Source organism: Balaenoptera physalus, assembly GCF_965194825.1.
Source record: "Balaenoptera physalus genome assembly, chromosome: 2".
In the NCBI taxonomy this organism is placed as follows: domain Eukaryota; kingdom Metazoa; phylum Chordata; class Mammalia; order Artiodactyla; family Balaenopteridae; genus Balaenoptera; species Balaenoptera physalus.
In genome coordinates, this window is record NC_138883.1 from 59,546,709 (window position 1) to 59,571,874 (window position 25,166).

Sequence of the window (25,166 nt, forward strand, 5' to 3'; positions counted from 1 at the left end):
GAACAGGATAAAGAAAAAAGAATGAAAAGAAATGAAAACAGCCTAATAGACCTCTGGGACAACACTAAATGCACCAACATTTGCATTATAGGGGTCCCAGAAGGAGAAGAGAGAGAGGAGGGACCAGAGAAAATATTTGAAGAGATTATAGTTGAAAAGTTCCCTAACATGGGAAAAGAAACAGCCATCCAAGTCCAGGAAGTGCAGAGAATCCCAGGCAGGATAAGCCCAAGGAGAAACACGCAGAGACACACAGTAATCAAATTGACAAAAATTAAAGACAAAAAAAATTTTTTTTAAGCAACAAGGGAAAAATGACAAATAACATACAAGGGAACTCCCATAAGGTTAACGTCTCATTTCTCAGCAGAAACTCTACAAGCCAAAAGGGAGTGTCATGATATATTTAAAGTGATGAAAGGGAAGAACCTACAACCAAGATTACTCTACCCGACAAGGATCTCATTCAGATCAACGGAGAAATCAAAAGCTTTATAGACAAGCAAAAGCTAAGAGAATTCAGCACCACCAAACCAGCTCTACAACAAATGCTAAAGGAATTTCTCTAACTGGGAAACACAAGAGAAGAAAAGGACCTACAAAAAAACTAAGAAAATGGTAATTGAACATACATATTGATAATTACCTTAAATGTGAATGGATTAAATGCTCCAACCAAAAGACACAGGCTCACTGAGTGGATACAAAAACAAGACCCATATGTATGCTGTCTACATGAGACCCACTTCAGACCTAGGGACAAATACAGACTGAAAGTGAGGGGATGGGAAAAGATATTCATACAAATGGAAATCAAAGGAAAGCTGGAGTAGCAATACTCATATCAGATAAGATAGACTTTAAAATAAAGAGAGTTATAAGAGACAAGGAAGGACACTACAAAATGATCAAGGGATCAACCAAGAAGAAGATATAACAATTATAAATATATATGCACCCAACATAGGAGAATCTCAATACATAAGGCAAATGATAACAGCTATAAAAGAGGAAACCAACAGTAACACAATAATAGTGGGGGACTTTAACACCTCACTTACACCAATGGACAAATCATCCAGACAGAAAATTAATAAGGAAACACAAGCTTTAAATGACACAATAGACCAGATAGATTTAATTGATATTTATAGAACATTCCACCCAAAAGTGGCAGAATACACTTTCTTCTCAAGTGCACATGGAACATTCTCCAGGATAGATCACATCCTGGGTCACAAATCAATCCTCGGTTAATTTAAGAAAATTGAAATCATATCAAGCATCTTTTGCAACCATAATGCTATGAGATTAGAAATAAGTTACAGGGAAATAAATGTAAAAAACACAAAGACATAGAGGCTAAACAATACCTTACTAAATAACCAAGAGATCACTGAAGAAATCATAGAGGAAATCAAAAAGTACCTAGAGACAAATGACAATAAAAACACGGTAATCCAAAACCTATGGGATGCAGCAAGAGCAGTTCTAAGAGTACAGTCCTACCTCAAGAAACAAGAAAAATCTCAAATAAACAATCTAAACTTACACCTAGAAAAAAAAAAAAAAAAACCCAAAGTTAGTAGAATTAAAGAAATCATAAAGATTAGAGCAGAAATAAATAGAAAGAAAACAATAGCAAAGATCAATAAACTAAAAGCTGGTTCTTTGGAAGATAAACAAAACTGATAAACCTTTAGCCAGAATCATCAAGAAAAACAGGGAGAAGACTCAAATCAATAAAATTAGAAATGAAAAAGGAGAAGTTACAATGGACACCACAGGAATACAAACCATCATAAGAGACTACTACAAGCAATTCTATGCCAACAAAATGGACAACCTGGAAGAAATGGACAAATTCTTAGAAAGGTATAACCTTCTGAGACTGAACCAGGAAGAAATAGAAAATATGAACAGACCAATCACAAGTAATGAAATTGAAACTGTGATTAAAAGTCTTCCAACAAACAAAAGTCCAGGACCAGATGGCTTCACAGGTGAATTCTATCAAACATTTACAGAAGAGCTAACACCCATCCTTCTAAAACTCTTCCAAAAAATTGCAGAGGAAGGAACACTCCTCAATTCATTCTATGAGGCCACCATCACCCTGATACAAAAACCAAAGATACTACAAAAAAAGAAAATTACAGACCAATATCACTGATGAATATAGATGCAAAAATCCTCAACACAATACTAGCAAACAGAATCCAACAACACATTAAAAGGATCATACACCATGATCAAGTGGGATTTATCCCAGGGATGCAGGGATTCTTCAATATATGCAAATCAATCAAAGTGATACACCATATTAAAAAATTGAAGAATAAAAACAATATGATCATCTCAATAGATGCAGAAAAAGCTTTCGAAAAATTCAACACCCATTTATGATAAAAACTCTCCAGAAAATAGGCATAGAGGGAACCTACCTTAACATAATAAAGGCCATATACAATAAACCCACAGCAAACATCATTCTCAATGGTGAAAAACTGAAGCCATTTCCTCTAAGATCAGCAACAAGACAAGGAAGTCCACTCTCACCACTATTATTCAATATAATTTTTAAAGTACTAGCCACGGCAATCAGGGAAGAATAAAAATAAAAAGAATACAAATTGGAAAAGAAGTAAAACTGTCACTGTTTGCAGATGACATGATACTATACATAGAGAATCCTAAAGATGCCACCAGAAAACTACCCAAGCTAATCAATGAATTTGGTAAAGTAGCAGGATACAAAATTAAGGCACAGAAATCTCTTGCATTCCTATACACTAATGATGAAAAATCTGAAAGAGAAATTAAGGACACACTCCCATTTACCACTGCAACAAAAAGAATAAACTACCTAGGAATAAACCTACCTAAGGAGGTCAAAGACCTGTACTCAGAAAACTATAAGACAGTGATGAAAGAAATCAAAGATGACACAAACAGATGGACAGATATACCATGTTCTTGGATTGGAAGAATCAACATTGTGAAAATGACTATACTACCCAAAGAAATCTACAGATTCAATGCAATCCCTATCAAACTACCAATGGCATTTTTTACAGAACTGGAATAAAAAATCTTAAAATGCGTATGGAGACAAAAAAGACCCCAAATAGCCAAAGCAATCTTGAGGGAAAAAAATGGAGCTGGAGGCATCAGATTCCCTGACTTCAGACTATGTTACAATGCTACAGTAATCAAGACTATATGGTACTGGCACAGAAACAGAAATATAGATCAAAGGAACAGGATAGAAAGCCCAGAGATAAACTCACGCACCTATGGTCAACTAATCTATGACAAAGGAGATAAGGATATACAATGGAGAAAAGACAGCCTCTTCAATAAGTCATGCTGAAAGATGAAAGAACATGGATCGAGGAGGGAATGGGAAGTTATTGTTTAATGGCTATATAGAGTCTCTGTTTGGAATGGTTAAAAAGTTCTGGAAATAGTAAATGCTGATAAATGCCACCTATCGGTGTTTGGTTTTAGTTGATCTTCTTCCATGAAAGGGTTTGGAGAGATTCAGAAACTATGCTGCTGCCTCCATCTTTCTGAGGTCCTGCTCAATCTTTTGACATAATTATTTTGAATTTGGACAGTGGTGATGGTTGCACAGCATTGTGAATGTATTTAATGTCACTGAATTGTATACTTCAAAATGGTTGAGGGGGCTTCCCTGGTGGCGCAGTGGTTGAGAATCTGCCTGCCAATGCAGGGGACACGGGTTCGAGCCCTGGTCTGGGAAGATCCCACATGCCACGGAGCAACTGGGCCCGTGAGCCACAATTACTGAGCCTGCGCGTCTGGAGCCTGTGCTCCGCAACAAGAGAGGCCGCGATAGTGAGAGGCCCGGGCACCGCGATGAAGAGTGGCCCCCACTTGCCGCAACTAGAGAAAGCCCTCGCACAGAAACGAAGACCCAACACAGCCATAAATAAATAAATAAGATTTTTTAAATAAATGGTTGAAATAATAAATTTTGTTTTATGCATATTTTACCATAATAAAAAAAAAGATGAAAGAACAGCAAAAAAAAAAAAAAAAAATAGGCCGTGCTGGAAAAACTGGACAGCTACATGCCAAAGAATGAAATTAGAACACTCCCTAACACCATACACAAAAATAAACTCAAATTGGATTAAAGACCTAAATGTAAGACCGGACACTATAAAACTCTTAGAGCAAAGAACACATAGGAAGAACACTCTCTGACATAAATCACAGCAAGATCTTTATTGATCCACCCCCTACAGTAATGGAAATAAAAACAAAAATAAACAAATGGGACCTAATGAAACTTCAAAGCTTTTGCACAGCAAAGGAAACTGTAAAGAAGACAAAAAGACAACTCTCAGAATGGGAGAAAATATTTGCAAGCAAATCAACAGACAAAGGATTAATCTCCAAAATATACAAGCAGCTCATGCAGCTCAATATCAAAAAACAAACAACCTAATCCAAAAATGGGCAGAAGACCTAAACAGACATTTCTCCAATGAAGACATACAGATGGCCAAAGGCACATGAAAAGCTGCTCAACATCACTAATTATTAGAGAAGTGCAAATCAAAACTACAATGAGGGATCACCTCACACTGGTCAGAAAGGCCATTATCAGAAAACCTACAAATTAAAAATGCTGGAGAGAATGTAGAGAAAAGGGAACCCTCTTACACTGTTGGTGGGAATGTAAATTGATAGAGCCACTATGGAGAACAGTATGGAGGTTCCTTAAAAAACTAAAATAGAACTCCCATATGACCCAGCAATCCCACTACTGGGCATATACCCAGAGAAAACTATAATTCAAAAAGACACATGCACCCCAATGTTCACTGCAGCACTATTCACAATAGCCAGGTCATGGAAACAACCTAAATGCCCATTGACAGATAAATGGATAAAGAAGATGTGGAATTATAGGACACTGATGAAAGAAATTAAAGATGATACAAATAGATGGAGAGATATACCATGTTCTTGGATTGGAAGAATCAACATTGTGAAAATGACTCTACTACCCAAAGCAATCTACAGATTCAATGCAATCCCTATCAAACTACCACTGGCATTTTTCACAGAACTAGAACAAAAAAGTTCACAATTTGTATGGAAACATAAAGGACCCCGAATAGCCAAAGCAATCTTGAGAACGATAAATGGAGCTGGAGGAATCAGGCTCCCTGACCTCAGACTATATTACAAAGCTACAGTAATCAAGACAGTTTGGTACTGGCACAAAAACAGAAATATAGATCAATGGAACAGGATAGAAAGCCCAGAGATAAACCCACGCACATATGGTCACCTTATCTTTGATAAAGGAGGCAAGCATATACAGTGGAGAAAAGACAGCCTCTTCAATAAGTGGTGCTGGGAAAATTGGACAGGTACATGTAAAAGTATGAAATTAGAACACTCCCTGACACCATGCACAAAAATAAACTCAAAATGGATTAAAGACCTAAGTGTAAGGCCAGACACTATCAAACTCTTAGAGGAAAACATAGGCAGAACACTCTATGACATAAATCACAGCAAGATCCTTTTTGACCCAGCTCCTACAGAAATGGAAATAAAAACACAAATAAACAAATGGGATCTAATGAAACTTAAAAGCTTTTGCACAGCAAAGGAAACCAGAAACAAGACCAAAAGACAACCCTCAGGATGGGAGAAAATATTTGCAAATGAAGCAACTGACAAAGGATTAATCTCCAAGATTTACAAGCAGCTCATGCAGCTCAATAACAAAAAAACAAACAACCCAATCCAAAAGTGGGCAGAAGACCTAAATAGACATTTCTCCAGAGAAGATATACAGATTGCCAACAGACACATGAAAGAATGCTCAACATCATTAATCATTAGAGAAATGCAAATCAAAACTACAATGAGGTATCATCTCACACCAGTGAGAATGGCCATCATCAAAAAATCTAGAAACAATAAATGCTGCAGAGGGTGTGGAGAAAAGGGAACACTCTTGCACTGTTGGTGGGAATGTAAATTGATACAGCCACTATGGAGAACAGTATGGAGGGTCCTTAAAAAACTAAAAAGAGAACTACCATACGACCCAGCAATCCCACTACTGGGCATATACCCTGAGAATACCATAATTCAAAAAGAGTCATGTATCAAAATGTTCATTGCAGCTCTATTTACAATAGCCAGGACATGGAAGCAACCTAAGTGTCCATCATTGGATGAATGGATAAAGAAGATGTGGCACATGTATACAATGGAATATTACTCAGCCATAAGAAGAAATGAAATGGAGGTATTTGTAATGAGGTGGATGGAGTTAGAGTCTGTCATACAGAGTGAAGTAAGTCAGAAAGAGAAAAACAAATACAGTATGTTAACACATATATATGGAATCTAAGGAAAAATAAAAGGTCATGAAGAACCTAGTGGCAAGACGGGAATAAAGACACAGACCTACTAGAGAATGGACTTGAGGATATGGGGAGGGGGAGGGGGAGGGGTGACAGGGTGAGAGAGTGTCATGGACATATATACACTACCAAATGTAAAATAGATAGCTAGTGGGAAGCAGCCGCATAACACAGGGAGATCAGCTCGGTGCTTTGTGATCACCTAGAGGGGTGGGATAGGGAGGGTGGGAGGGAGGGAGATGCAAGAGGGAAGAGATATGGGAACATATGTATATGTATAGCTGATTCACTTTGTTATAAAGCAGAAACTAACACACCATTGTAGAGCAATTATACTTCAATAAAGATGTTTTAAAAAAAGAAGATGTGGTACATATATACAATGGAATATTACTCAGCCATAAAAAGAAATGAAATTGGGTCATTTGTAGAGATGTAGATGGACCTAGAGACTGTCATACAGAGTGAAGTAAGTCAGAAAATGAAAAACAAATATCGTATTTTAACACATGTATGTAGTATCTCAAAAAATGGTACAGATGAACTGGTTTGCAAGGCAGAAATAGAGATACAGATGTAGAGAACAAACATATGGACACCAAGGAGGGAAAGCAGGGCAGGGGGTGATGGGATGAATTGGGAGATCGGGATTGGCATATATATACTAATATGTATAACAGAGATAACTAATAAGAACCTGCTGTATAAAAATAAATAAATAAAATTTTTTAAAAAAAGAAAATCACTATGCTCAGTATTTAAATATACTGAGCTGAGCTTACAAAGACTTGGTTTTGAAGAGCTAAATATTGATAGGTCAACAGCTCTAACTTTTTTTGATAAGCTTGTTATGTTTCTTTTTTTTTCAAACATTGCTGCAAACATTTACATCTGACTTCTGCATAGGAGTTGTTGACTTTCAGTAGAGGCGGAAAAGAATGATAGCTGATAACTGTTCTTTGTGTTCTATAGAATTTATTTTCAAGGTTTTGAGCTATTTTCCATATTTCTCAATAAAGTTGTAAACTTAGGGGGTGGGAGGAAGGCGCAAGAGGGAGGGGATATGGGGATATATGTATATGTATAGCTGATTCACTTTGTTGTACAGCAGAAACTAACACAACATTGTAAAGCAATTATACTCCAATACAGATGTAAAAAAAAAAAGTGTAAACTTAGCTAAATAGGTGGCATTAAATGTTGTCAGCTCTATTCTAGAGGCTTGACTGTGTCCTTCACTGTGTAAGAGCCGCTTCTTACAGGTTATGTTATATATATTACAGTCTTACTCGATGCATTTTCCTGAAGACATAGCTTAAATTGAGAGTAATTACCCAGCTCATTTTTGCTCATTTTAAAGCTGCTGTGTCCTCAATTTTTCTTCAAATTATGGATCAAATACGGAAAGCTAAATATTTTCAGTATCATAAATCTGGATCTGTAGCTCTGGAAGGTGCCTTAGAGATCACCCAGTTAACTCCGTTGTTTTACATACAAAAAATTAAGAACACCTAACATTTACTGAGAGTTTACCATGTTCTAGGCACTGGGCTAATGATTTCATATGTATTCTCTCAATGAATCTTAACAAGAGCCCAATGAGACGAGCACTGTTATTATCCCCATTTTACAGATGCGTAAACTAAGATTAAGTATTGATCCACAGTTACTAGTTAGAAAAGGGTAATTTTTTGTTTTCATTAAAACTCCTACCTGTCCACCCTCCCAGAGACTTTTCACTATTGGATTGGGGAGTGGGGGGACCCACAGGTACAACTCTAGATGTCCAGTTACTACATGGGATTCCCCATCACTTCAGGAACTTTATAATTATGCTGATTAAATAGAAACTCCCTCCCTTACAATGTGTATACATGTACAAACACATACACACACCCTTGCCAATGATGCCCATCATGAATTAAACCTCAACAGTACTTAGAACATCCACTGTTACCTGCATACCCTTAGTTTTCAAATCTCAACTCTTGTTCATACCTCTCACCCAGGCATGTGTCCTGTAAACACACATGGAACATGTGGAAAAAATACTTTTTCCATATTTCCAATGTAAATATGGAAAAAATACTCAACCTTAATTAGAAATTCAATTAGAAATAACAATGAGAAATATTTTCCCCTTATCAGATGGGCCACTACAGAAAAAAAAATTGGCAAATCCTACTATTGGCAAGCACATGGATAAATAAGAATATGCCCTCCTTCACTGTTCAGTATTTTGTGACTTTAGCTCAGACTTTTTGACATTGAATCTTCCTCCATTGTTCCATAGTACTTACAGATCAATTTGAGAAAAGGTGACAGGACAATAACAAAGTCCAGAAAAGAAATTAGATGATCCAATGTATTAGATAATAAAGTGAAGGCTGGAGATATTCTGTAACATTACCTAATCTGGAAAAATGATAGGGAAGAGATACTAAAATTATTAGTCATGGAGGATTGGACCTCAGGCTCCCTTATTGAGAAGTATATGGAGTCGTTTGTAAAGTCGCTTCTGAAATAGTTTCCCCAATACTGATTGAAACCTTTAAACTAATAATGCTTATCTCTGGATGAAAGGGATTTGTGTGACTTTTACATTTTTCTTTGCAGTTTTCAATATTGTTTAATTTTCCATTTCCATGACAGTACATTTTATAAAGTCAACAAGGAGATTTAAGCACATGCAACCAGTTTATTGAATAAGCTGAACTCCACAGGGAGAAAGCAAAAGAGCAACTTTGTTCTTTCTTACCACTGTACCTGCAAATCTGTTCTGTGGATCTCATTTAAGGAGCTGTTACACACCTTGCATGGTTGGGACTCTCCTCCCATTGCTAGAGGTCTACTGCTTTAAGAACTGTCTGCCTTTGTCAACACAGGCTTCGACCCAGTCCTTCAGCATCCCCTCCTCAAACTCACTCCCACAAAGTTCCAGTCTCTGTCCTGCATAGGCACCTATGTCAGGGCTCTCTCCAGCGATTCTGCATCAAATGCCCTCAGGTGCCCTTGTGAGAGACTCTCTCCACCCAGACACAGCAGAGCTACCCTCCACCGTCTAAAGCTGGAAAAGTTCTCCCCTCTCAGCAGTGGTGCTGAAGTGGAAGAAGGTAGGGCACAGGAAAATATGCTCCCTACATTCCAAATTAGAGCCCTGAACTAACTCTCCAGTGGAAATTAGTGGCGAAAGATTCTGTATCGCTGAACTACAGACGCATCATAGGTTAAAGGCTTTGGCAGGCTGGGCTGGATGCATAACCTTTATTCATCACGCTATTTATTACTATGGGAAAACGTGCGAAGTTCAAAACAACTGACCTACAAATGATCCTTAGGAACATAACTCACCTGGAAACTGCAGACTGCTTTTACAACTATCTCCAGCCTGTCAGGTCCAATAGATTAGAGACAAGATAGCAGCACTGATGTACAGTCTTGGCCCTATTGCTGAACCACTTCCTAATTCACGGTTTTAGTCTTAAAATGAGAGGCATAATGTGTCTGTTCCAACTACAAGGTTGTTGAGATAATAAGTACAGCTATTTCTGAGCAAATATGTCACAAAATTGACAATATTTGTGTGTTTACTATTTTTCCATATTATACATTATGGAATGTGCAACACATGTAATCAGTTATAGGGAAGTAGTTTCTGAGATTAATAGGGGTACCCCAAAAGTATCATGATAAGCTCCTTTTTTTGCCTTTTCTTTCTTTGCCTAACTTTTTTCTTAGTGAAATGTCTCTTTGTCTCTCTTAACCTATATAGTATATTATTTCTAGAGTCTTGGCATTACCCAAAGCCTGTCTAAGTTTAGGAGCGCTAATTGAGTGTATGATGACACACGTACAGCTTACGCATTTTAGAAAGCCTTAGAACTTGTCATTTCCCATGGTTTTCACAGTTCTGGAGGCTGGGGAAGCCCAAGATCAAAGTGCTAGCAGATTCAACGTCTGGTGAGAGCCCACTTCCCAGTTCATAGTTGGCTGTCTTCTGGCTGTGACTTTCCATGGTGGAAGGGCTAGGAAGGTCTCTGAGGTCTTTTTTATAAAACCACTAATCCCATTCATACAGACTTCACCCTCATGACCTAAGCGCCCCCCAAAGGCCCTACTTCCTAATGCCATCATTAGGATTTCAACATACAAATTTGACAAGAAACCACAAACATTCAGCCCATAGCAAAAAGATAATCCTAAAGTTTGCTGTTTTGTTGCCCTGTGGGCCAGTAACAATTTTATATCTAACCAAGCTATCTTATTCCAACATTCTTTTACTTTTTAATGTCTTCCCTGATGGACTATATACATCCTTGTTCCATAAATGCTCTTGGAATCAGTTTTACCCTCATATTGGTTCTCTCATTAAATAACGAGTTGGGTAAAATCTCTGACAAGTATTCTCTCATATGTGCATGAAAGCCATGTCTTTAACTCACTGAAAATTATACTTTGATAAAAGTGAGAGAGGAAAAAAGTAAGCTTAGGCCTGAACACCTTATAAGCTTCAGGAAAAACACTGGACATTTGCAATTGTCCTTCACTTTTGACCCAATAATTACTGCCTTTTATCACAGAAGAACATGACAGGCTTCCTACCCTCAAACACATCCCTTTTAGTTGCCATTGATTGGTTTATTCATATGTTCCAAATGCTGTGTGAGGTATTTTGCTCTTAATATTTCTTTGAACAGTGTTTGGCACACGGTAGGCACTCAGTAAATATTTGTTGAATAAAAGAACCAGTTATCTCTAGAACTTGTAACAGCCTGCAAGGTAGATTCTGTTATTCTAATTTTACAAATGAGAAATCTGATCACAGAAAGGATAACTGGCTTGCCTGGAAGCACAATGAGTAAGTGGTAGAGGAAGGATTCAAATCCAGGTGTGTTGGGCTCCAAAGCCCACTCTCTTTACACGGTGCCTGATGGAAACACAAGCCCCAAATGTGCCCTAATATTTCCATTTTCAATAAAGATCAACACAGATTCTCTGAATGTCAAAGCAAACAAACAAAAAAATACTAAACATAAGCCATTAAAATTACAGGTTTTGGGGCTTCCCTGGTGGCGCAGTGGTTGAGAATCTGCCTGCCAATGCAGGGGACACGGGTTCGAGCCCTGGTCTGGGAAGATCCCACATACCGCGGAGCAACTAGGCCCGTGAGCCACAATTACTGAGCCTGCGCGTCTGGAGCCTGTGCTCCACAACAAGAGAGGCCACGTTAGTGAGAGGCCCGCGCACCGCGATGAAGAGTGGCCCCCAGTCGCCGCAACTGGAGAAAGCCCTCGCACAGAAACGAAGACCCAACACAGACAAAAATAAATAAATAAATAAATAAATAAACCCAAAAGTTAAAAAAAAAATTTAAAAAAAAAAAAATTACAGGTTTTGGAACTAGGAGATCTCAATCTCCTTGACCGCTTTCTCACATCCTCCCACCTTCATTCTTCATCTTGACCTGGCTTTTATGCAATAGTCCAATGGTCTTCAAACTGAAGTATGGACACAAAGATTTTCTAGAGTATAAATAGGCTTAGCTAGCAATAGGGTAAAAACATCCAGATCTAAACTTCCAAAAACTTATTCCTAAAGCTGACCTGCCTGCCAGCTCTAATATCTAACAATTATTCCTCCCTTTCTCGCCTTTCCCATTGCCCTTCTCCACCTTCAAAAAGAAAGTCATGCTCTCCCTTATCCTAAATTGTATTTTGGTGAGTTGTTCCAGGGTGCAAAAATCTTCAAGGCATCAAAAATAGGAACCAATTTAGAATGACACTTTCCTGAGGGAAAGACTCTTGAAAGTAAAGCCAAAAACCTTCAGAAAGATATTCAGGGGGACCTTGTTTCATCCAGGAGACGTACCCAAGGCAAGTATCCATCTATTCATCCATGACTTGTTTTATCCATCTATCCACCCACCTACCTACCTAGCAATCAATCATTCATCTATCAATCAATTAACCTACCTCAGAATACAGAGGTGAGAAGAGTGTTAGATTCACAACCTATGAATTTTAAAATAAAATCAAACCTTTTCTAATGAAAAGTAACTCTGATTTGGCTGATTAGTTTCACAATGATACCTGATTATCTATCTGAAGGACATGCCTATAAATTGAATAAGCTAAATCTACAGCTCTAAGATTTGGATAAAAATACATTTAATGTACGTATATTACATAAAATAAACCATAAAAAACAACTTTTGCAACTATTTAATTTTATGATATTTAAATTTGTGTTAACATTTTTTAGATTTCCACTTTAAAAAGTGTCTGAGTAGCCACTTTTTCAAACTTCTTTTGAGAACATGAGAACAAAACAGCTTGGAGACAAGTGTCTAGTTCATCGCTTCAGATACTTGCTTATAAATGTCCCATTTACCTTGTCCCGTTGCATTTCACTCACACCCAGTTAGAAAACACCCACAATGTCTGCTATCTCCTTGCCAAAGCTCAGGACTTGGGCACTGCTGGAGAAGAAGAAAAAAAAATCACATAATCATATTGGTGTCACTATAGTTTCATGGCATTCAACTTGTACTAGGTCCTTCATGCTGTTTGGCAACTTATCTGTGTTTTTTTAGCTTTCTTTTATTTCACACAGCTACCATCAGAAACATTTTTCAAGTTCCTCAAACTTCCAACTTCCACCACCTCCTACCATCACTGTCAGCCCGCCAATGTGCTGTTTCTTGCCTAAAACCAGCCCCACCCTGACCCTGGTACAGCTACCCTGGGACTCTGTCCTCTCTTGCCTCTTCAGGGATCTTTTTTTTCTTTCAATTATCCAACCGCAAACCTGCTCCTCTTACTTCATCTTTAAACTCTTCTTTTCCTCTGCATTTGAACATACTCTGGTCTCACTCATTAAAACAAACTGACCAAAAAAAAAAAAAAAAATAGACCTTTCCCTAGATCCCTTAGCTATCTAGCATTACTACTATCTTGTTCAGCTTTCTTCACATTCAAACTTCCCTAAAGCAGTGTGTACGCTCTTGCTCTCTTTCTCCACATGCTCACCACCCACATACTTCTTACCTGTGAAGTGATTTCTGCCCTCCCCCTTCAAGGAAGCTGGCAAGATACTGACAACCACCTTATTACTGAGTCTTGTCTTCAACTCACCACAGTATGGCCTCTGCTGAGCATTTCCTTCTCGAAATATTTTCTTTCCTTAGCTTCCTTGACACCACACTCTCTTGATGTACCTCTTAACTATCTGTTCACTTGTTCTCAGTCTCCCTGGTCAATTCCTCTTCCTCTGTCCATTTGTTAAAAACTTGTGTCTCTAAGGATCATGTTATAAGACTGCATGTTCACCATGAGCAACTGGATCAATTTCCAGGGTTTCTTTTCCACCCTTAGGCTGATGATCCTCAAATGTGTGTCTTTCGTTCAGATCTTTTTCTATAGTTTTAGTCTTACCTATGTAACTAGCTTCCACTCAGGTACCTAAAACTTAACATGCCTGAAACTGAACTTATATTTCTGTCTCATTTTGGTCCGCCTTCCTCAGAAAATGGTACCATATAGCACACTGTGACTCAAACCTGGGAGTCACCCTGAACTCCTTGGTCTTTCACGTACATCATGCCTAACTGATCACCAAGATCTGGACATTCTTTCTCATAACAATCTTCTAAATCTGCCCATATCACGCAATCCCCATGGCCACCTCTCCGCTTCAGGTTATGATTGCCTCTCACTAGGCTGCTACAATCAGCCTTGAGTCCTCTCCATCTGTTTTTCACCCTACAACCAGGGACAGTGTTCTAACACAAGTCTAATTATGTAGTTCCTTTCCTTAAAAGCTTTCAATGGCTTCCCATCACCCTTGGCTCTTACTAGTCACCTACTCAATTACTATTTTAATTAAACTCTAAGGACACATTCTGAACTCCTTGCCATGGCTTCAAGGTGCTTCTGAAGTTGGCTTCTGCTCACCATGGCAGCTTCAGTTCACTCCACTCTTCACTCTGAAGGGTGACTAAAGTGCTTCCAGTTCCTACATTTCACCAAGCTCTCCTGCCTCAAACACTCTTTCTGCCTCCCTCTACTAGCAGGCTCCTATTTTAAATTAAGGTTTCAGCTGAGATGTTCTTCCTCTAGAAGGTGTTTCCTAATCCCGCAAATCTGGGTTTGAACCTTATCTTACATGCTTCTGTGATGTATTGTTCTTCGTCCATTACAGAACTTACTCTATATTGATTTTTAACTGCTTACATGTCTATTTCTCCAAGAGCAGAGGGACATATGTATTATATAAGGCTAGGGTACTAGCCACTGCCAGGCATATAGTAGGCACTCAACAAACATTTACTTACTGAGTGAATACATGAAACTACCAAACCTTTGCCCCCAAAACAAATCACATTACTTTTATGAATGGCTTATAAACCGGTTTAGTAACCAAATATAAAGTATTCATCAAGTTCCCATGAAATTGTTGACCAGAGAGAACCCACAAGCTTCATGGGGAAAAATACCAAGCTCCATCTCTCCAGCAATAGTAGCAAAACCTATGTCCTTATCCATATCTAAATAACATGTCTGAGATTTGAAGGAGTCAAAGAAACTTAAATTTTCACTCTTTTATTAATTCATTCAACAATCAATGGTCACCTAACCCTGTCCTCATAAATCTTCAGTCTAGCACTTGCTCCATGAAATTCACTGAATCCTGGACAAAAGCTGGGCCATTTCCAGCTTTTCAAATTTTATTATTTTGCACCATCTAGAAGCAGCTGCTTTTATCCAAGTAGGAATATTTTTTAAATAGCATTTTTTCCTTGTATGTCAGAAAACCAAAGTTGAAAATAAAATTACATTTCTTAAACTTCCATGCTCCTGATCTTTTTCTCCCTTTCAGTTGTGCCAGAGGCATGAACTTTTATACCCCAAGCTCCAGTTAGGAAGATGATTTATTAAACAGACTTAAATGAAAGATGGCTTGGTGTGGATACACTTGGATTCACAGCCCATGCCTTGGGGCAGTTTTAGTACCAATTCTCTAAGTAATTCAGAAAGCAAAAACTTCTCTCATTATTTCAAGATAAATGCCTCAACCTTCAAGCTCTTGTCAGCCTACCATAAAAATATCAAAAACTAAACCTGGAGATTCTGTTGTTCACATTTTCCTCTAGACCCTACAATGTTTGGAAAATGAACCAGTTACAAATTACCAACTAATAGTGTCTTTTTAGCACTTCTAGGTGTCACTGTATCAAACTCTTTCCTTTCTTTATACTGATCCCTGTACAATATTATCACTCAGAAGTTATGCTGGAGAAGTTATTTTCAATTTTTTCATTAGGTTCATAAAATCTACTCAGAACAAGTTAAAAAGCCATAATAAAAAGATATATATTTCAATTTGATTTATAAAAAGTCCTAAGCTTGTGCTTCTGCACAGAGAACAGAAAAATTACCTGACTAGTTGTTTCAGTTTAGTCTCAGAATTTACATATATTTATTTCATTTCCTTGATTTGACCCTAATTAAAGAGGTCAGCCTGGGACTTCCCTGGTGGTGCAGTGGTTAAGAATCCGCCCACCAGTGCAAGGGACACGGGTTCGAGTCCTGGTCCGGGAAGATCCCACATACCATGGAGTAACTAAGCCTGTGCACCACAACTACTGAGCCTGCACTCTAGAGCCCGTGAGCCACAGCTACTGAGCCCACGCGCCACAACTACTGAAGCTCACGTGCCTAGAACCCATGCTCTGCAACAAGAGAAACTACAGCAATAAGAAGCCCGTGCACCACAACAAACAGTAGCCCCCGCTCACCACAACTAGAGAAAGACCACACACAACAACGAAGACCCAATGCAGCCAAAAATAAATAAATAAATAAATTTATTTATTTAAAAAAAAAAAAAGAGGTCATCCTGAAGAGTCAGCAATGCTAATATGTTGGGTCTTAAAGGGAACATATGCATATAATTGAAAGCAACAGGATGTCATTTTCTCATCATTGATGTGAATAGAGAAGATATTTCTCAATGATAGGGATCCCTTATAATGGGAAATAATTTGTACTGAACTCAGAAACTGTAGTGTTTTGCTTGGCTTCATTGATTGCATAAAGAAGCTCTTTATTCAGAACAGGTAGAGTTCAATGAATTGATATAGTCCAGAAACACATGAATATCTTTCCTCTGGTGAAAAGTAAATTTAAATTGTGAGAAAATTAGTTCCTTTCTGAGAATTCCCAAAATTCTTGTTCCTGATCAATTTCAAAATCCATGTAGGTTTGGTCTTCTCATTTACTTCAGAGAAAATGTAAATAATACTCTTCTTTTTATGTTACGAAAGATCAACATCCCAAATATCAAGATAGGGATATGTTTAAGTATATGTCACTTGTCTCTTTGTGTCTAAGAGAAATCATGTAAGCATTAAATAGCATATAAGTAATAAGCTCATCACCTATAGAAATGTCTTACACGCTGGAATTTAGAGAGCTTGGTTAACTATACAGTCTTAATTACTGAAGATCACCAGTATTCTTTCAAACCAAAAGCTTTTTTCTCAAAAACATGTTGCTAGAATTAAATACCTAGTTTATACATAAACAGAAAAAAATAGGATGAACATACTTTAAAGCACAGAAAGACTCTGGCAGAAGTACAATTTATAGGTTCATATCAAAACTAAAATGAGAAGGGAGCAAGTATGAATTATTTATACAATTCATAGTAAATTACAAAAATGGTAAAAAGAAGTGGCAAATAAGAATAAAATGATTAATAAGTAAAATGTTTTCTCAGAGTAGTTCTGTTTTTTACATTGCTCTGTTATATCTCTAATGGCATGAAAATAGTTAGATATTTTGCAAAGGAAAAAGGAAGAAAACAGATCCAATATAAATAATTTAAATAAAGGGAGAACAAGGTGGTCAGCAGTCTTTACTTATTTTTTCCAAAGTTACTTAGATATCAAAGCAATTTAATTGTGGTTTAAATGTGCTTTAACTACAAAAAGCCAACAAGCAAGTATATTTTACATAATTATTCAGAGTCAGCAGAGACCAGGCAGCCAGAGACAAATGTAAAAACCACGGGAGCGACTAAATGGAACAGGGGAGCTTCCTCCTATTGAGTGGAGAGTGGCTTGGTTGCAGGGTTGCAAACATCAAAAGAAAAAGAGGTAAGTGTTCATGAGAGGCATAATAATGGGCCCCCAAAGATATCTACAGCCTAATCCTCAGAACCTGTGAATATGTTGCCTATTATATGGCAAAGGGGGATTAAGGTTGCAGAAGAAGGCAGAAGAGGGGTTGTTTTGGAGTGATTTGATATGACAAAGACTTGACCATAGTTGCTGCCTTTGAAGATGGAGGAAGCGAGCCAGGAGCCAAGGAGTACAGATGGTTTTTGGAAACTGGAAAAAGCAAGAAAATGAATTCTCCCCCAAGAGCCTCCAGAAAGGAATGCAGAATTGCCAACACCTTGATTTTTGTTAACTGAGAATCATTTCAGACTGCTGACCTCCAGAACTATAAGATAATAAATTCATGTTGCTTTGTGCCACTAAATTTACGGTCATTTCTTAGCGCACCAATAGAAAACTAATACAGTACTTCACAGTAAAAACTATGATGGAAAGGATTCCCAAAAGGCCAAGAGGGATAAGTTCAAAATGCCATAGTAGAATAAAGATGAAGACAAGAAGTTTAGGAAATAGTAGATAGAGGGCCAAAACAAAAGAATTTATGAATATCAACAAAACTAACTTCTACTTGCAATAGCTAGAATAACAAAGGGCAGGCTACAGTACTAAGGCCAAGTTCTTCAGAGTAAAGAAGTAAAGTGGAAGATATACAATGTCCTTCACATGACAAGCTTCAAGAGATATTTACTGATACATTGCTCTTGGAAAATAAGGAAAGCAAAGAGAAAGAAAGAAGTGAAACTAGAAATGGATAACATAAAGAAAATCATAAAGCAAATACGTATACACACACACACACACACACACACACACACACATAGGGCATTGGGTTTTTTATGGTGTCTAGACTTAATTGGATAAAAAAATGGCCAGAGTAACATTAAAAGTTATGGACAAATCATATCCAAATCATTCAAATTAGCATGTAATTCTACATTATTTGAAAGAAGAGAGATTATATATACCATAACTTCTGAAAATGACTTCACGACAAACCAGTTTTCAGTCATGCCAGATGACTGAATGTAGGTTTTCTTGTACTTGTCCCTGCAGAGTCACATACTGTCACACAACATAATGAAAAATTTTGTGTGAATTGGTGATGAGAAAACATAAACCACCTTTGAGGATGTGACTTTTCTTCAGTTGAATATGGATTTTGAACCTCTCCTAATGCTGTGTTCAATAAGACCTAGCCAGAGTTGTTTTATGATTTCCAGAAGTCAGCCAATTAATGTTTGGAGAATTCTAAGTCATTATTTCTCTATTTCTCACATCAAATACATTAGCTTATGACTGAAGATAAACAAGAAATTCCATAGGAAATATTGAAGGATATGATGGGAGGTTTATGATGCTATTAAAAAGTAAAGTTCAAAATGTAATATGCAGAGTTGTTTTGGACCTGACCCCCGTATCCCAACTCCAGTCATGATGGTAACTTTTAAGGATATTGGATAAACAAAGGTGTGTTCCTATTGATTCTGTTTTCCATAAGTTTAAGAAAAGGATTTGAAAGTAATGCCAAATCACACACTGATCTGTTTTTTTTAGACATGTCTATTAAAAGATTAAGCCATCAAGAAGATATTTTCTATCTAATTCTTCTTTTATTATCTAACATTTCTTTCTCAAACAAAATAGAAACAGGAAAAAAATGGTTTCTTTAGCTTCTGCATTATTATTATTTCTGAGAGAACAGTGAGGTCTTAAGAGGACATCCAATAAAGTGTGACTTGAAAAAGAATAACCCATACAATCATAGATTAATGCTAGGAGATACCAGTAAGAACTCCTCTGTAATCACAAAATCCAAGCATCTCAGAGAGGGAAGAGCCCTTTGAAGTCCCTAGATCAAGTTCCAATGTAAAGCAAGAAATCCCACCACCACTTGCCAGACAGGCTGTCATCCGGCTCTCTAGTTGAACATCTTCAGTGAGACAAAGCTTGCCATCTCCCAAGCACCTACTATTCCACTGTTTGTTCCAGTTTAACTTCCACTCATACTCTCAGTTTTGTTTTCTAGTTGCCAAACCCATGTCTAATCCTATTTTCCATATTATGTCTTCAAATACTAGACACCGATATGATATGTCCCTCTTTAGTCATCTCCTTTCTAAAGCCAAGATGTATAGGGCAAGCATATGTATACATGTTGGACCCTCCTATATAATCTGATGATTACTTAGTACAATAACTCATTAATGCATTCATCAAATGCGTGCTGAGTGACTACCAGCTTCCTGGCAAGGAAGAAAGACCAGATCCCTGTCCTCAGGAAGCCTAAATTCTAGTAAGTCAGACAATGAACAAATGAACAGATAAATAAATAAGCTTTAAAATGGCAGAAAGTGAATATGTATTGATTAGGGAGATGATTTTTAAGATAAGACCTGAAGGATGAAAAACAACTAGGCATGCAAAAAGCCAGGGAGGAGAACTTAATACCCTGAGATTAAAAAGAGAATTCAGTCTCTTCTAGATGCTCCATGTCAGCGCGTCTAGAACATTAGTAGAAGAGAAGTTGAAGTGACAGAAACCAAAATTGGAGAAGCAGACCCAGACCATAGTATGGAGTTCATATTTTATTCCATGTGCAATAGGAAGCTAGGTAAGAATTGTAAGCAGGAAAGATACGTAATCAATTTGTTATTTAAAATACCACTCTGGTGGCCTTGCGGAAAATGGATGAGGGCAGGGCAAGGGTAGAAACAGAAAGATGACTTAGGAGGCTCTTGAAATGAGAAATTATGGAGACATAGCTAAACATGGCAGCAGTAGAGAATGAGAGGTGTGGAAAGGTTTGAAGCATAAGAGTGGAGAAAGTACAGACAGATGTTTCTGATGGTGGACACAGATGATGAAGGAAGATGGAAAATAAAGGATGACTCCTGGGTTTCTAGTTGGAGTGACTCTGGATGGCAGATGAGAAGAGATATCCAGGAAAAGGTTTCAAATAGGCAACTTGGTGTGTAGATCTGGAGCTCAGAGGAAACGTCTGGCCTGAAGGTGTAAAATATGGGAGTTACCAACATATGGATGGTATTTAAGATCATAGAAATGAATCAGAAAACCCAGAAAGTTTACAGAGAAGAATAGGAGAGCTCAAGACCTAGTCCTGAAGAATTCCAACACTTAGAGTAAAGAAAGACTACAAAGAAGCCAATAAGAAAAAAAGGAGAACCAGAAGATTGTTTGAAAAAGGAAGAAGGGGTCAACTTCATCAATGGTTTTTGAGAAGTGGAGCAAAATGAGAGTAAAGTGACCATCAAGTGTAGCACCAGGGAGGCAGCTGGAGATCATGACAAAAGCAGTGTCTGTGGAATAGCAGAGCTAGAAGCAGATGAGCAGTTTTAGGAGTGAATTAAAGGTGAGAAAGTGAGGCAAGGTATGTAGAAGTTTTGCTGGGGAAAGGAGTGAAGAAAGGAGGATAGTAGCAAGAAGGGATATGGGGTCAAGATAGGATTTTGTCTTTTTTTTCCCCCTTCAGATGGACGCTTACATGCCAAGAAAACAAAAGAAAGCTTGACATACCCCTGCTCTAGGCCAGTGATTTTCAAACTGTTTTCAACAAAAGGCTGTATTTCTGAGATGGTACCCTGCGGCTGCTGCAAAAAGCAAGGCAGGCCTCCATCCTTACAAAAAAAAGTAACTCAAATTTAATCCATTTTATATATGGGGATTTAGAATAAGATGTCAGTTGAAAAATTACTGATCTGAGAAGAGCATAAGGTCGCCAAAACATCTCACTGTATTATCTGATTAATCCATATATGGTATGTATTCTTAATTGTGTCACATAATGGCTCTTCAGGCAAAACACGATGATAAATTGTATCTGAAGCACAATTTCAGGATACTAAACAAGTTTGTCATTGTTTCACAACCTCTTGGCAAAGATAAATTAAGTAGCTTCTTTTACACTAAACTCTTTGGGAACGGCAGTATTCTCAAAACTTGATTTTCAGTAATTTTAATTAATATAGTCCACAGTCAATAGGTTTGATAAACTTAAGCCATCTCAAACCTGTTTTATTAAAATTGACTTACAAAATAGAAAGAAAATTGTACATAGATCTTGACAGCTGTGCAGACTAACTCTTTATGTACTCAGTAAATACAATAAATATTTTCACAAAGAGATTTCCTGAGTTTTAGATATGCAGAATAAGACTTGAGCAATGATTTTTGAATTAAAAAGTGTAATACAAGGGCACAGCTTTTTTTTTTAACCATATGAGATAAAAATAAGTGGGACAATAGGGAAAAGGAATAGATTCATGAGAAATTTGTTACTAAATTAATCAAACAAGCTGTTTTTGTAAAGGATATTTATGATGTTTATGACCTTCAGTAAACCTCTCTTAAAAGAATTCATTACAGTGATTATTAACATTTTGCACTGATTTTGATATTATAAAACTATAGCTCTATTTCCCTACAACAGCATTTCTCAACCTCAGCACTATTAACATTTTGGACCAAATAAATCTTTGTTTGGGGGGACTATCTTCTGCACTGAAGCATGTTTAACAGAATCCCTGGCCTATAATCACTAGATGCTAATAGTATTCCCCTCCCCCCAAGTTGGAACAATCAAAAATGTCTCCAGACATTGCCAAATATCCCCTGAGAGTCAAAATCACTCCCAGTTGAGATGTTGTTCTACAAGATAATGTGATTTCTTATTTTGGAGTTAAGCTACTCTTTTCATAATTCTTAGGACAATATTTGGGCTCTAACTGAACAGAATGAGGATGACATTCAGACTCAGCTGTTCATGTAACTGTAACAGAGAAAGGGAAATACATACATCCCAGATGTGACTAAATAGCATGACAATCGGCTCAACAACACATGCAGAAAAGTACAAATCTAGAGCAAGGCTGATGCTTTATACTACAGCTTCATCATAAAAGATCCGGTTACTGACCTTCGTATAAGGAAAATGGTGAATGAGAGCACTTTTTGGAGGACTGTATATCTATGTTTTTCAACTCAAATCAGCAGTGTACTACATGAAAAACCTTGTCAAGACATTAAAAGCAGGCAGATCATGTTTGGCTGTATTCATTTGACATATTGTTGTGCATTATGTTACCAGTTTTTAAATGAAATGCCAGTGAGAAAAATACTAAAAGGGAAATTTTTAAAGGTGGAGCTAAGCTGCCACCTAGAGAACATAAAAATGAGAGCATCTTAGCCTTCTACATTTACTGCAAGAATAATATTGTCGGGTGGGAGGGAGACGCAAGAGGGAGGAGATATGGGGATATATGTATATGTATAGCTGATTCATTTTGTTATAAAGCAGAAACTAACACACCATTGTAAAGCAATTATACTCCAATAAAGATGTTTAAAAAAAGAATAATATTGTCCTATTAACTAAAAACAAATCAAATTTAAAATCTCAAAAGCAATGTTAAATTCTAATGCTATGATTTTTTAAATTAATTATTCATATGATATCAAATTTAATTTTTTTAGTTGTGTTTTAAAATTTCATAGAGAGTGAATTAACAGAGACAATCTTTTAAAAGTTCAAAATAATTCTGAAGTAGTCATTTCTGAATAATAGCAGAATACCTAGACAGAAAATGCTGTACTATTAATGCTGCAATAAAACCTTAGTCAAAAATTTAGTGTTTTTTAAATTTCCAAGAACAATATTGAAAAGGAATTGGAAGAATAACGAATGAGACCAAGTGGCAGACTTTTCAGTGTTTATCACCTTTCCTAATAATCATTCTTTCAAGTGATGCCAATTAGGGAAATAATTATGGTAACTAAAACCCAATAGAATCATTAGCTGGAGGTAAGGGAGTGCTACTTAAGCAACCTAACAGAAGCAAAATTTAAAACATAAGAGAGGAAAAAGCCTGGTGGGAATAAGAAGACTAAAAATAACCTAACTCTAACTGAGATAAAGCATAAAGCAGAGCTACAATTTCTGGGGAAATACCAGTCTCCTTTTCTAAATATAATACTGTAATTGAATAATCAATAGTTTCTCCAGACCATAAACCATCGCCTGCTTAAGGTAGGCATTTGGGAAGCTGCATGAACTCTTTTGGGCCATGAGGGTCCCATTTAGTAAATTACTACTTCAATGTACTGAATGATACCCTTGTGGCCCGGTAGTGGATTCCAAAAGCCCTTAATTTACACACTGGGAGAATCTGGTGCTCATTAGGAAATGAGAAGTATGCCGGCTCACAAAGCCAAATAGAACAGAAAGTACTATACTCATCTAAATAGAGAGTATTGAAGTGTGGCCTGGAGATTCAAGTGTCAGATTACCATGCAATGGTGTACCCACATGACCTGGTCTACAATTGTTTAACACTTATGATGAGATTTTTCCCCTTCACAACTTGCGTTTTTTTGTTGTTGTTCTTGTTTTTTAATCTTATGTACGTTTCTAATATCACGTTTTTGTAGCTTTGCAAGAAGAATCCTAGTTTCAGCCTTCCTAGAAGATTTCAGAGCAGCATGGGTACTTTTCAGAGATGCTTAACAGACAGTGCACCATGCCTGGTATCCACCTGTACAAGTCAGTTAGTAAAATCCAACTGTTTAGAGGTGAATTTGCTCAACCCTTTTGTCATATAACATGAACTAATATTAGGTTTTACAGAATTTTTTTTTAGTTTTGAACTTTATCACAGCCTAGGAAAAAACCCCAAGGTCTCTTTTGTCCTGAGAATTCTCTTTAAGTACCTAAGGGATTTGAATTATGTATGTGAATGGCATTCTGCAACATTTTACCTACAACTAAGCATTTATACAAGTAGTAATTTTATGATTAAAGTCTTTCCTATTCCCATATCAGAAAAGTAAAGTAATACTTTACATATCTCTCTTAAAACGCAGGCTTCTAATAATAACTCATACATACATGAGTAGCTTGGATGCCATTACAAATCTCAAATGATAGCTATTCATATCACACAATTGTGTCATCTGACAAAGTTATGCATTTGACTATTTTTAGATAATGTGAAACAGAACCACCTTTCATGTGGGAAATATATCAAATCTCTCCAATGTGATTTTTGACTGCAAAACTATGATATTTTTATGTAAAGCTCCAAAAAAGGACTTTGTCAGTGAGAATCAATTTCTATGCATTTCAGAAATCTAGACCAATAATATACAGGAAATATATACTCCAAAAAAATTCTGAAGATCATTATAGAAATGGTAACACCTCTTTATATCAATATTCTAATTAAAAAGGCAACATTAAAATTACTGTATTTAAAAACACGGGGCTGGGCTTCCCTGGTGGCACAGTGGTTGAGAATCTGCCTGCCAATGCAGGGGACACGGGTTCGAGCCCTGGTCTGGGAAGATCCCACATGCCGCGGATCAACTGGGCCCGTGAGCCACAGCTACTGAGCCTGTGCATCTGGAGCCTGTGCTCCACAACAAAGAGAGGCCGCGATAGTGAGAGGCCCGCACACCGCAATGAAGAGTGGCCCCCGCTCGCCGCAACTAGAGAAAGCCCTCACACAGAAACGAAGACCTAACACAGCCAAAAATAAAAATAAAATAAA

General features: G+C 37.2%; 1 long non-coding RNA gene across 1 annotated transcript; it reads left to right on the forward strand.

Moving 5' to 3' along the window:
* The first annotated feature begins 5,189 nt into the window (after positions 1-5,189).
* Positions 5,190-25,166, forward strand: LOC309656149. Its single transcript, XR_014261179.1, has 2 exons — positions 5,190-11,474; positions 11,814-25,166. It is a non-coding gene; the product is annotated as an uncharacterized lncRNA (long non-coding RNA).